Genomic DNA, 10738 nt, shown 5'->3' with positions numbered 1-10738 from the left:
AAAAAAAAAAAAAAAAAAAAAAAAAAAAAAAAAAAAAAAAGGTCTCAACTGCTATGAAAGTATCAGGAAAAAAGAGAATAAGAAAATACTGCAAATCTGACATAAATTCCACACAGATTTTTATTGGAAACATGTTATTACCAAGGATACATATATTTGAAAGACATACTTTGCTCTCAAAGAGCTGAAACACTAGAAGGGGAAAAGGGACCTAATTAACTACAGTGAAAGATAGGAAGTGAGGAGCAGAGTAGCACAGTACAGTGGAAATGTAGTGGGAGTTCAGATGAGGGAGAAACTGCTTTCTACTTGCAAATCCAGGAAGGCCCTCAGGAGGAAGTGACATCTGAAATGGACCTGATGATCCATTAATATTTGAACATGTGGAGGTTGCTAGGACTCCATTCCATTCAGAGTTAAAATTGAATGTGAAAGTTCCAGAACCCAGGTCAAAACAACAAACTCTGCAAAATTACATTTAGCTTACACTGACAACTGATCATTAAGCAGAAACAAACATTATCAAAAGATTTATAAGGAGAGTTGAAAGGATGTCATTGCCATGTTGTGCTCAGGTATGTCATGAGCCCCTGAGCTGTTGGGTCCTCATTCCAAAGGGAGAAGCGTGGAGAGGAGGCTCACAGTGTGTCCTATACAGAGAACAGAGGTGGAGTTACTTTGCATAACTGGAGTTGATAACTGAGGAGTGAAAAGGAGGGTGGCTGGAAGCAGAGACAAACAAAAAAAGGAGGGAAGACAAGCGGGATGGAGAAAAGAGTAGGAAGTGTGGACACAATGAACTCACCAGCACTTCCAAAACCAAAATGCAAGACCTGCCAGAAGAGCCAGAAGCAGTATCACTGCCAAGAAAATCAAGCCCATGGAGCTGTGACGTTCTGTGGATTTGGGTGGACACCAAGGATGCTGTTTTAAATTCACCCCCAGTTTTGCCCCACAGAAAAATCAGGCAAGGATCTTAAAAAAGATTTAGAGGTTCAGATCTCCACATGAGATCACATAAACCCATCTTTTTCAATTCTGAGAGGCATCTTCTTATCTTAAATTTGAAGGGGATGATAGAAAAATATAATTTTAGAATAGAAAATTCTTGGGGAGAGAGTACAGAACTGACCTTGTCGCTGGAGATCTGCCTTCCCTGAATCAAGAAGACCCAAGATGAAACGTGGGCAGGTGTCACTGAGTAACGTCTGTACCATTTCTGTGTAGACTTGGTCCTGATTAAGTACTTTGCAAACGAGCTGGGCACTACTTCCACCCTTTGGGGATGGCAGCCAAGAATTGTTCTGGAAGCTCAGGAAATCTGATCCTTGATAAGCTGTCCATACAAAGTCTACTGAGACCCCTCCTGGGTGCAGCTTACAGCCTGCTGTCATCTGTATCTCAAAAGGATCTGGAGAAAATGGTTATGAATTAGAGGAAAGAAGAAGAAAAAAGATAAAATAAGTGCAATCAAGAGGATAGAAGCAGAAGTGAGATGTTTGAGGGATTCAAGGGAATAGAACAAAGTTTGCTTTGATCAGAATTTCAGAGAAAAGGGAATTTGTGGGATTGGAGGTGAAGGAAAAAATGAATGACATAAGAAAGGGCAAATTATTCAAAGGATGTGATGTGAATGGTGTTGGCAAGGAAGGACTTAGTGTGAGAGTGCTGGAATAACAACCTGGGGGAATGGAATGCATGAGTTACAATGAATGTGGAGATAGAGACTGTTAAAGAGATTGAATATGGGAGAAAATCTCACTTTATAGAGTCAATCAAAGAATGAGGGGGCTGAAGATATCTGGTTCAGGGCCAAGGGAAAAGGTGGCCACAGGAGGCCTTTATGAGAAAATAATAATTTATCAATCAATAAGAGAGGAGATCATACATGTCAGAAGACTTGAAGTGTTTGAAGAATCAGGGTCTTGCTTATAGCCCCTGCTGAAAAGAGTGTTATTGCAGCTTCATGGTGGGGAAAGTGGAGTAAGATTCAGAAGAGAATGGAAACTGTTTCTGAGTGAAATAAGAAACTCATTTAGACACCCTCACATATGCACCTAGACACTCCCAACTGAGGGTTCTGAACTCACATTCAAATCGCAACCGATGAGTGTAGTCATGACATCCCTGGACAAATCTAGCTATATACAAATGCAAAAAGTTTTCAATTTTCATAAACTCCTCATTGCTAAAGTTCCCCCTGGACCAAGGCTGCCGGAAAACGATGGTTCCAGAGTTGCTGTCCCAAGTATGAGTATGAAATTCATCCAGCCATCCTGAGAGAAGATTCTGTGTCCAGGAACGGTTGTGAAAGGATGAGATCTGGGTGACATGGAAGGAGACAGGCTCCTCAAACCCTGTGGCAAAAGAACAGATAAGATGGAGAGCAAAAAGTTACTAAGAAGAGAGAATATAGATATACAAGCAACAGAGTTGAGGAACTCAGAATGTGGAGAGAAGGAGAGTCATAGTTATCCCAGAAGACATTTGCCTGCTACAGGGTCCCATGCCTTATTAACTTCCTCAATGCAGCCAAGGGACCTGGAGTCAGGGAAACTCCAAATGGAACCAGCCTGGCACTCTTACTCGGATACATGCTGGCAAAGCACCCCACAGAATCAATCAATCTCAATCTCTCTCTCTCTCAATCTCTCTCTCTCTCAATCTCTCTCTCTCTCTCTCTCACTCTCTCTCTCTCTCTCTCTCTCTCTCTCTCTACACACACACACACACACTCTCTCGTACAACTGGGCAGTTGCCAGAGTTCTTACCGTACTCACTGTGACTGCCTGGGAGAAGAACAGGCAGCAAAAGTAGCAGAAACAGCATTTTATTTGCAGATGTTATTTCTTTCTCTCAGAAACGTTGGTCTTTGATTTCTGTTTTAAACAAACCTTTCCCACACTGTCTCTATTGTGACTTCCTTCTCCAACCAATGGATAAACCTCCCCTGGCTGCAACAGGAACAAAAAATCTGCTCCTTCCCAAAGTCCTTTGTTTCCTCCTCAATTTCTCATTTCCTCTCTGACTTACTGCTTCTCACCATTTCACGAATTCCCATCTGTTCACTTTCCCCTCATTCAACTGCTATGGACAAGTCTTCTACAGCATCGAGAAGTCACTTTTCCATTTTTTTTCATTCATACAATAAAAGCATGAAACTTATTGGCTCCCAGTAAGCTTCTTAATGTTATCCTGACCCTGCTCTTTCCACTCTGCTTTTCACTCATCCTTTAGATGTCCTTCATGTAGTTTCTTACCCATCTCACCCTCAGGCCAGCACGTTCACATCTCTGACTTTTCACTGGTTTTTTAATTTGTTTTTTCAAAATAACCTATGATTGCCATGTGCAACAGTATAAACTACCACCAATTCACTGTTATCCTTAGAGAGGAACCAGTAGCCATCACACAAACCACAGGAATGTTGAAACATATAAAGAAAAACTTCCTCTGTTTGACTTTCATGTATATATATTCATTCACCACACTGTCACTTAGCACCTGCTGTGCTTATGAACATGCAGTGGTTGACAATGCAGTCACTTTATTCAAGTAGCATTTAGTCCACTTAGGGAGAAAAACACACACACCAACAACTGTAAATCTTGGTGTGCTGCATTTTATTATAAGATATCAACTCTCTGTATAAAATCAAGCCTGGCTGAAACAATACCTTCTAACATGGTGACCCTTAACTGATATTTAGCCTCTCATAACCTTGACTTCAGTAGTCCCCATGGGGTTTTGGTTCTATACTGTTGTTGTACTGTATACCCACCTAACAGAGTGCCTGGCAAGGAGTAGGTGCTTAGTGAATGTTTATTAAATAAATGAATAAGTTCAGTACATGCATCCGATTACTTTTTTAATTTTGAAGTAGATCTTCAACATAAAACATTTTTAGAACATCATAAGTTTACTTGTAACCCTAAACAGTGAAATGAGAATCTTCTACAATTCTATTTGGATAAAAACATATTTAACTAAGCACAAAATTTACATACAGTGTCCTGCTGTAAATTTCCTGTAACTTTTAACAAGAAACTAGTCAAAACTTGTGAGAAATGAAGTTATCAGAGTATTCTAAAGTCATTTCTGAGGAATTTTCTTCTAAATGTTTATTCTTGGCTTTTCCATTGTTGTCTTGTCACAAGTTAGTCACTCTTGAGCAGGCTTACCTTCCTCTTTCATGATGTTTATAACTATTAAAAGCCTCTGAAATATTTGTTTATACTTTGTAACTCTCATCTGCACAAATGTATTTGGGTTACATATTTTGTTATTTCTTGATTTACAAGAAAACAACTATCTAAAGCTAAATTACAAAAGAAAATAATTTTTGAGAAGTTAAAATTAGAATTCAGAAAGCTGGAAAAAACTTCACTTCCATACTTACAATTTGAGAAGCTGTATAATCAAAATCACGACTTGAATCCATCAGAGACCTGAAATATCAGGGAAAGGAATTAACCACAAGTCTAAGGAACAGCAGATTCCTCCATGAAGAGATGGGATGCAAACCCTTGCTACTTAGAATAGATGTCAGAAGCAATACAAGCCAGTAAGGAGAATTCAGCTAAAATTGTTAAGAAACTACTAAAGACTAGCATGAGTGTATGAAAACCCCAGGAGTCACAGACACAGAGGGAACTCACATCAGTCTCCAAGTTCTTCTTATATAGAACTTACCAGTGGTTCCTGAAGAGAACCAATGTACAGCAGATAAACCCTCTCTCATGGTGCAAGTCTGAAGTATGAGCAGCTACTTCATGGGAAACATGAGAAGTTTCAACAAGATCTTCCTCCCTTATCTTCCACCCAGAACAATGACAACAAAAAAACCTTCACCTGGTGGGGGACATGCAGAAAGCTCTGGAGCCCTTAAGAAAAAGGCAAAAACTGCAGCCTAGAGGAAGAAAAAGAATGGGAATAGACAAGAAAATATCCCAGTCCCATATTATTAGTGGTCTCAAACTACTGGGAGAAAGGCAGAGCACTTACATGGCCCCCCCAAAAAACTCAAAACCAGTCAGTTTGAGATTTGTTTGAGACTGAACCAGAACAACACCTAAAGCCGCTACTCCCTCTAGCAAGCAGGAGAGCAAACATCAAGAATCAGGAGCAGTCTACTGCAGGATGAGGGGCAAGAGCATAGAGATAGGTCCACCTTGTTGGGCCTTTAAAAAAATTACACCACCTTAAAGTGACATTACAAGTGGATTAACGTGGCAGCCTAAGATGGCGCCAGGAGAGCATAGAGATAGGTCCACCTTGTTGGGCCTTTAAAAAACTAACACCACCTTAAAGTGACATTACAAGTTGATTAACGTGGCAGCCTAAGATGGCGCCAGGAGAAAGCAGGGTGGGAGTGTCTGTGGGAACCTTGCCTTAGCCCTTATTGGCCGCACTTGTGAACACTGCATAATTGCAATAGCTAGGTATTGAGACAGGATGCATGCCCTTAACCCTTAAGCTGATTGGAGGATGTAAAAAACCTGCCTTTGCCATTTACCTTTAAAAGCAAATGCTTGTGTGTTAATAAATGGAACTGCTTGACAGAACCCCCAAGGCATCTGAGTGTCCTTTAACTGAGCTGATTTGGGGTCGGTGGTGTGCTCACCTCTCTTCATGGCTCTCTTCCCCTGTCTCCTTCAAAAGGGGACTGGAGGGAAAGAGGAATCCCAGGCCGTTCGCTCACTCACTGAAATGAAGGAGGCTAGGGCTGTACGGGTCAGCTACTGGCGGCGGACCCCACACACCTGAGGCACATCATGAAGGAAATAATAAAACTGACAGTAGGGCAGACATTAAGAAAACCTGCTGGCAAACCAGCCTCACTTTACAAAGTACAGTGCCAACATGTTCCACACCTCCAGATGCAACCTACTGCAGATTGAAATATAAAATAAGAAATAACAATACTGTTGTGAGGCACTCTCCCACAAGAAATGCACTTACACACCACTCGTGCAGAAAAGGGCAGTCTATTCACTCCAGCTGGCCAGCATCCATCTCCCAAGGAGCAACCAAAGAAGAGCAGCATCAGGCTTTGGGCTTATAGGGTTTTTAAAGACAAAATCTAGATCCCGTTGGCACACGGGTTTGCCCAGATGCACAAAGCAAGCTGGGGAGTTAGGACACAGAGGCCAAGAATGAGCCATTTAAGCAGTCAAGCATACAAGTTTTCATTGTGTATGGTTCCTGTTGCCATGTAATAATTCACTGTATATGGCTCCTGTTTCTATGCAATTGTTTTTGTTTCTACGAAAAGGTCAACGGTTTCTCATGCAGAACGGGGAGTAGTCTGCAGGTCAGGCAGCAGGCAAAATGGAGTTACTTAGGTTAAGCAAGCAATTCTACAGAAGCAGATCGTGTATGTTATGAGGGTGTAGGGAGCTCTATTTCATTCCCCACTCCTCTTTAGGAAGGAATCAAATCATTTTCTCATTGGTACTTAATTTGCTGTACTTAATACACAAGACAGGGAGTCTGACTGATCGTACTCATTTTTGAATGTAGCTAGTGAGGCAGGAAATTAGGCAGGATCCCAGAGTAACTAGGAGGAGAAGGAGGACGAGGGGACCAGAGATTGCTGTTACTAAGGTCGTTAACCAAGGTGAACAGGAAAAAAGATTTTTAAATCAATTTTTATTATTATTATATGACTCTTTTTTTTTCTTTAATGTGTTTTCTGACTAATGCAAGGCTGTCTCTAATAACACCCGAATGGTTGGTACAGAAAGAGCAGGTTTTCCTAGAGCCATGTATAATCCCCCTTGTTAGTCTGATTGTGTGGATTATATATGGGTGCAACTGCTGCTGTGTATTCAGATAGGTCCAGCCTCTGTGTAGGACACAATGGCCACAACAAAGAGGATAAAAATAACTTTTTACAACATTGTCAGATTGACTACTTGGTGTAAATCTTTTTATCAAAGCACTTTACATTTGAAAATTGTTATTTAATTGGAAAAACTCTCAATAAACTAGGGATAGAAAGCACCTTTCTCAATCTAATAAGGTGCTTCTACAAAAAGCCCACAGCTAACATCATACTTAATGATGAAAAATTGGGTGCTTTTCCCATAAACTGAGGAAAAGGTAAGCAAGCCCATTCTTGCCATTTTTGTACAGCATTGTACGGGGCCAGCATTGTATGCTAGCCAGTCTGCTCATGACAAACAAGGGAGTCCAGATTGGAAGGGAACAAGTAAAACTGTCTTTATCCATAGATGATGTGGTCCTGTATGTAGAAAATACTGAGGAATCCATACAAAAAGCTACTAGAATTAAACATGTTTGGCAAGTTTGAGGACCTGAGATTAAAATAAAAAAAGCAATTGTACTTCTGTATACTAGCAATGAACAGTCTGAAAATGAACTTAACAATTTCATTCACAATAGCATTGATGAGACTAAAATGTTTAGGGAAAAATTTAATAAACACTTGCAAGACTTGTCTGTTGAAAACTACAAAATACTGTTAATAGAAATTAAAGACAATCTAAATAAATGCAGAGAAATTTCATGTTCATGGACTAGAAGACAATATTGTTAAGATCTCAATTCTTCCCAAATTGATTGACAGATTCAATGTAACCCCTCTCAAATTACAGGAGACCTTTTTGCAGAATTGACCAATTGCTTTTGTCAATGGGTAGGCCTCTCTGACCAAGGGGTGAATCTGGCATAGACTGAAGAAGGTTATGGTTAGTGATTTCAGCAAGTTTATCATCTCTGAGGCAAGGCAACAGAGAGGGTGTAATTCCTTGTACGTAGGGGGTGCATTTAGCCCTTAGGAGGGCAAAGGGAAGGAGGCTCACCCAGTTCTTGCCAGTCTCTAGTTTTAATTTGGTAAGCATTTCTTTTAAAGTCTGATTCATTTGTTCTACCTGTCCTGAACTTTGTGGCCTATATACACAATGTAAATTCCAATTTATTTTGAACGTTTTGTCTAATAATTGGGAAATGTGGGCTATGAAAGTCAGGCCATTGTCAGACCCCAAGATTACAGGTAGGACAAATCTGGGGACAATTTCTTGTAACAGTTTTTTAGTGTTATCTGAGCAGTTTCAGTTTTGGTAGGAAAGGCTTCTACCCATCCAGAAAAAGTGTCTGTGAACAACAAAAGGTAGCAAAACCCATATTGTCCAGGTTTTACCTCGGTGAAGTCAATTTCCCAGTGTTCACCAGGGTTGGTTCCTTGCGTTCTGGTTCCAATGAGCAGCTTTGATTTTGGACCTTGATTTACTTGTGAACAAATTTCATATCTGGTAACAATGTCTTCTCTTATTTTGTCAAGATCTTGGATGTAATAATATTTTTTAAAACTTCCGTTAATTTTGTGGATCGAAGGTGTGTTCCTTGATGTACGTGTTTAATCAGCAATCTGCCTAGAGCCTGTGGCAAATAAATCCTGTGTTCTGGCAGAATTTTCTAATTCATGGAATTGTTGGAGGTTTTAAGATCTTAGCATGTTTTACTTCTTCTTTAGTATAATGGGCAGTCAGCAGAAATTGAGGTGCCGGAACGACTATAAAAGAGTCAAATGGCCCCACTGGTTTTAATGTTGCTTCTTTGGAGTCAAATCTGTAGCAGCGTTGCCTTGGATCTCAAAAAAGTTATCTTTCTGCTGCCCTGGACAATGTATGATGGCCACTCTTTCTGGATACCATATGGCTTCAAGGAGGGCTAGTATTTTTGTTTTATTATTTATTTATTTTCTGATGTTAATAGTCCTCTCTGTTCATATAAGTCCCCGTGAACATGGGCAGTGCAAAAGCATATCTGTTGTCAGTACATAAGTTAACAGTTTTATCTTTTCCATGCTTTAAAGCCTGTGTTAGGGATATGAGCTCAGCCTCTTGAGCCGATGTTCTTTGGCTTAAGGCTTGAGCCAAAATGACCCAATCTAAATTTACCATGACTGTTCTGGCATACCTGATTCCACTGGAGAGGAAACTGCTTCCATCAGTGAATAGCGTTTCATTAGGCTCTGTCCAGGGCACACTAGTCTGGTCTGGCCAGAGGCCCTGGAGAGTCTCAATGGTTTTGAGGCAGTCATGGACAGGCTTGGTTGGGTTGTCATCTGGGAAGAGGGTAGCTGTACTTAGAGCCTTGTTTTTTAGTGGCTGATCTAGAATTAAAGCCTGATACTGGGTGAAGCAGGAGTTAGTGAGCCAACATTCAGGCGCACTTTATAAGAGAGGCTGTACAGAGTGAGGGGCCACTAAGCATATGTCTTGTTGGCCACTTTTATCAGTAAAGCAGTTGCCATTATGGCTTGGAGACAGGATGGCCATCCTGCGGCTACACTGTTCAACCTCTTGTAGAGGTAGGTGATAGGCCTCTTCCATGGCTCCAGGTCTTGGGTGAGCACCCCCCTGGCAATGCCTCACATCTCAGCAACAAACAGGCTGAAGGGCTTCATCAAACAGGTTGGGGCATTTTTAAATCCTTGAGGTAGGTGAGTTCAAGTTAATTGTCCAGAGTATCCTCCCCCAGGGTCAATCCATTCAAAGGCAAAGAGAGGTTGGATTACTTCGGCCAGTGGGAGGCTGAAGAAGTCATTCTTAAGATCTAGCTTTTTGCTTTGTTTCTCTTCTGGATTATCTCTGCCATTAAAGACCCTTTGAGAAATTTCAACCAACTCAGATAACAATTTTCCTTTAAATCCTTCCTGTCTTTGAAGCTTTCTCCTAATGTCTGGGGCTAACTGGGTAACAAAGGCAATATTTATTGCTCACTGGTTCTCTGGGGTCTCAGGATCCACAGGTGTGTAGGTCCTGTAAGCCTGCATAAGGTATTCTAGGAAAGCAGCAGGGGTTTTGTTTGGTCCCTGAATAGTTTCACTTACTTTTGATAGGTTAGTGGGCTTCCAGGCTGCTTTGCAGAGTCTCTTAAGGAGAGTCTGGTGATACAGGTCAAGAGCTCCCCTACCTTGGTTTGTGTTTGGGTCCCACCCATGTCTGTTAGAGGGGAGCATGTGTTCAAGGTGAATGGATTCATCAGAGGATCAGCTATCATGACCAGTAACAGTTTTCAGGGATTCCATCTGGATCCACTTGATTCTTCTGACATGAAGAGAGTCTGCAGGAGCTGCTGACAATCATCCCATGTAGGCTGGTGGACAAAGAAAACAGTCTCCAGAAGGAAGATGAGGCCTTGCAGTTTTTCTGGGAAAGAAGGAGTTCTGGGATCAGGTGGGGGAGTGAGAGGGGGGTTTGGAGGGATGTTACAGAGAGGCAGTGCGACTCTGAGTATGGGAAACAGGCAAAGAAAGCCCAGAAATACACCCACAGTCCTGGTCAATTGGTTTTTAACAAAGTTGCCAGAGCAATTATTTAGGAAAAAGCTGTGTGTATGCCCTGAAAACTATTTATATTACAATTTAAGTATTTTCATTATATCTACCTAAATGTTGACTCTGACAACTGTTACACTGTGGAGTAAATAAGGCTGTATATATTTTTTTTTAAGTAATGAACAGAGTATGCTTCCTTAGCTGCCTAATTTACATTTTTCTGAGGTGTTTTGTCAGTTAATACTTTCAACCAACTTAAAAGTAACGTTTTCCCCATTTTCTCCATGAATGTAAAGAATGCAAACAAACCTGTATTTAACAAGAAGGTCAGCATGACATAAAGTAACAAAACCCAATAAATCAAACATGAGGTTTACATTCCAGGACTAATCTAGCAGTCCTACAAGTCTTTCAAATTCTTTCCTTTGGTTA

At 40.8% G+C, this 10738-nt stretch overlaps 1 long non-coding RNA gene and 1 pseudogene across 1 annotated transcript; both read right to left on the bottom strand.

Annotated features, from left to right (window-relative positions):
- LOC103601022 overlaps positions 1 to 2829 on the bottom strand; it is a 56726-nt pseudogene extending 53897 nt beyond the window's left edge.
- LOC103601020 lies at positions 103 to 938 on the bottom strand. The gene is made up of 2 exons (XR_551431.1): positions 806 to 938; positions 103 to 650 (listed from the first exon to the last, which is right to left on the bottom strand). It is a non-coding gene; the product is annotated as an uncharacterized LOC103601020 (long non-coding RNA).
- Positions 2830 to 10738: the final 7909 nt, after the last annotated feature.

Source organism: Galeopterus variegatus, unplaced genomic scaffold (assembly GCF_000696425.1).
Source record: "Galeopterus variegatus unplaced genomic scaffold, G_variegatus-3.0.2 Scaffold3555, whole genome shotgun sequence".
NCBI lineage: Eukaryota > Metazoa > Chordata > Mammalia > Dermoptera > Cynocephalidae > Galeopterus > Galeopterus variegatus.
The sequence above is the reverse complement of the archived record's forward strand: the minus strand, read 5'-3'. Positions and strand labels throughout refer to the sequence as shown.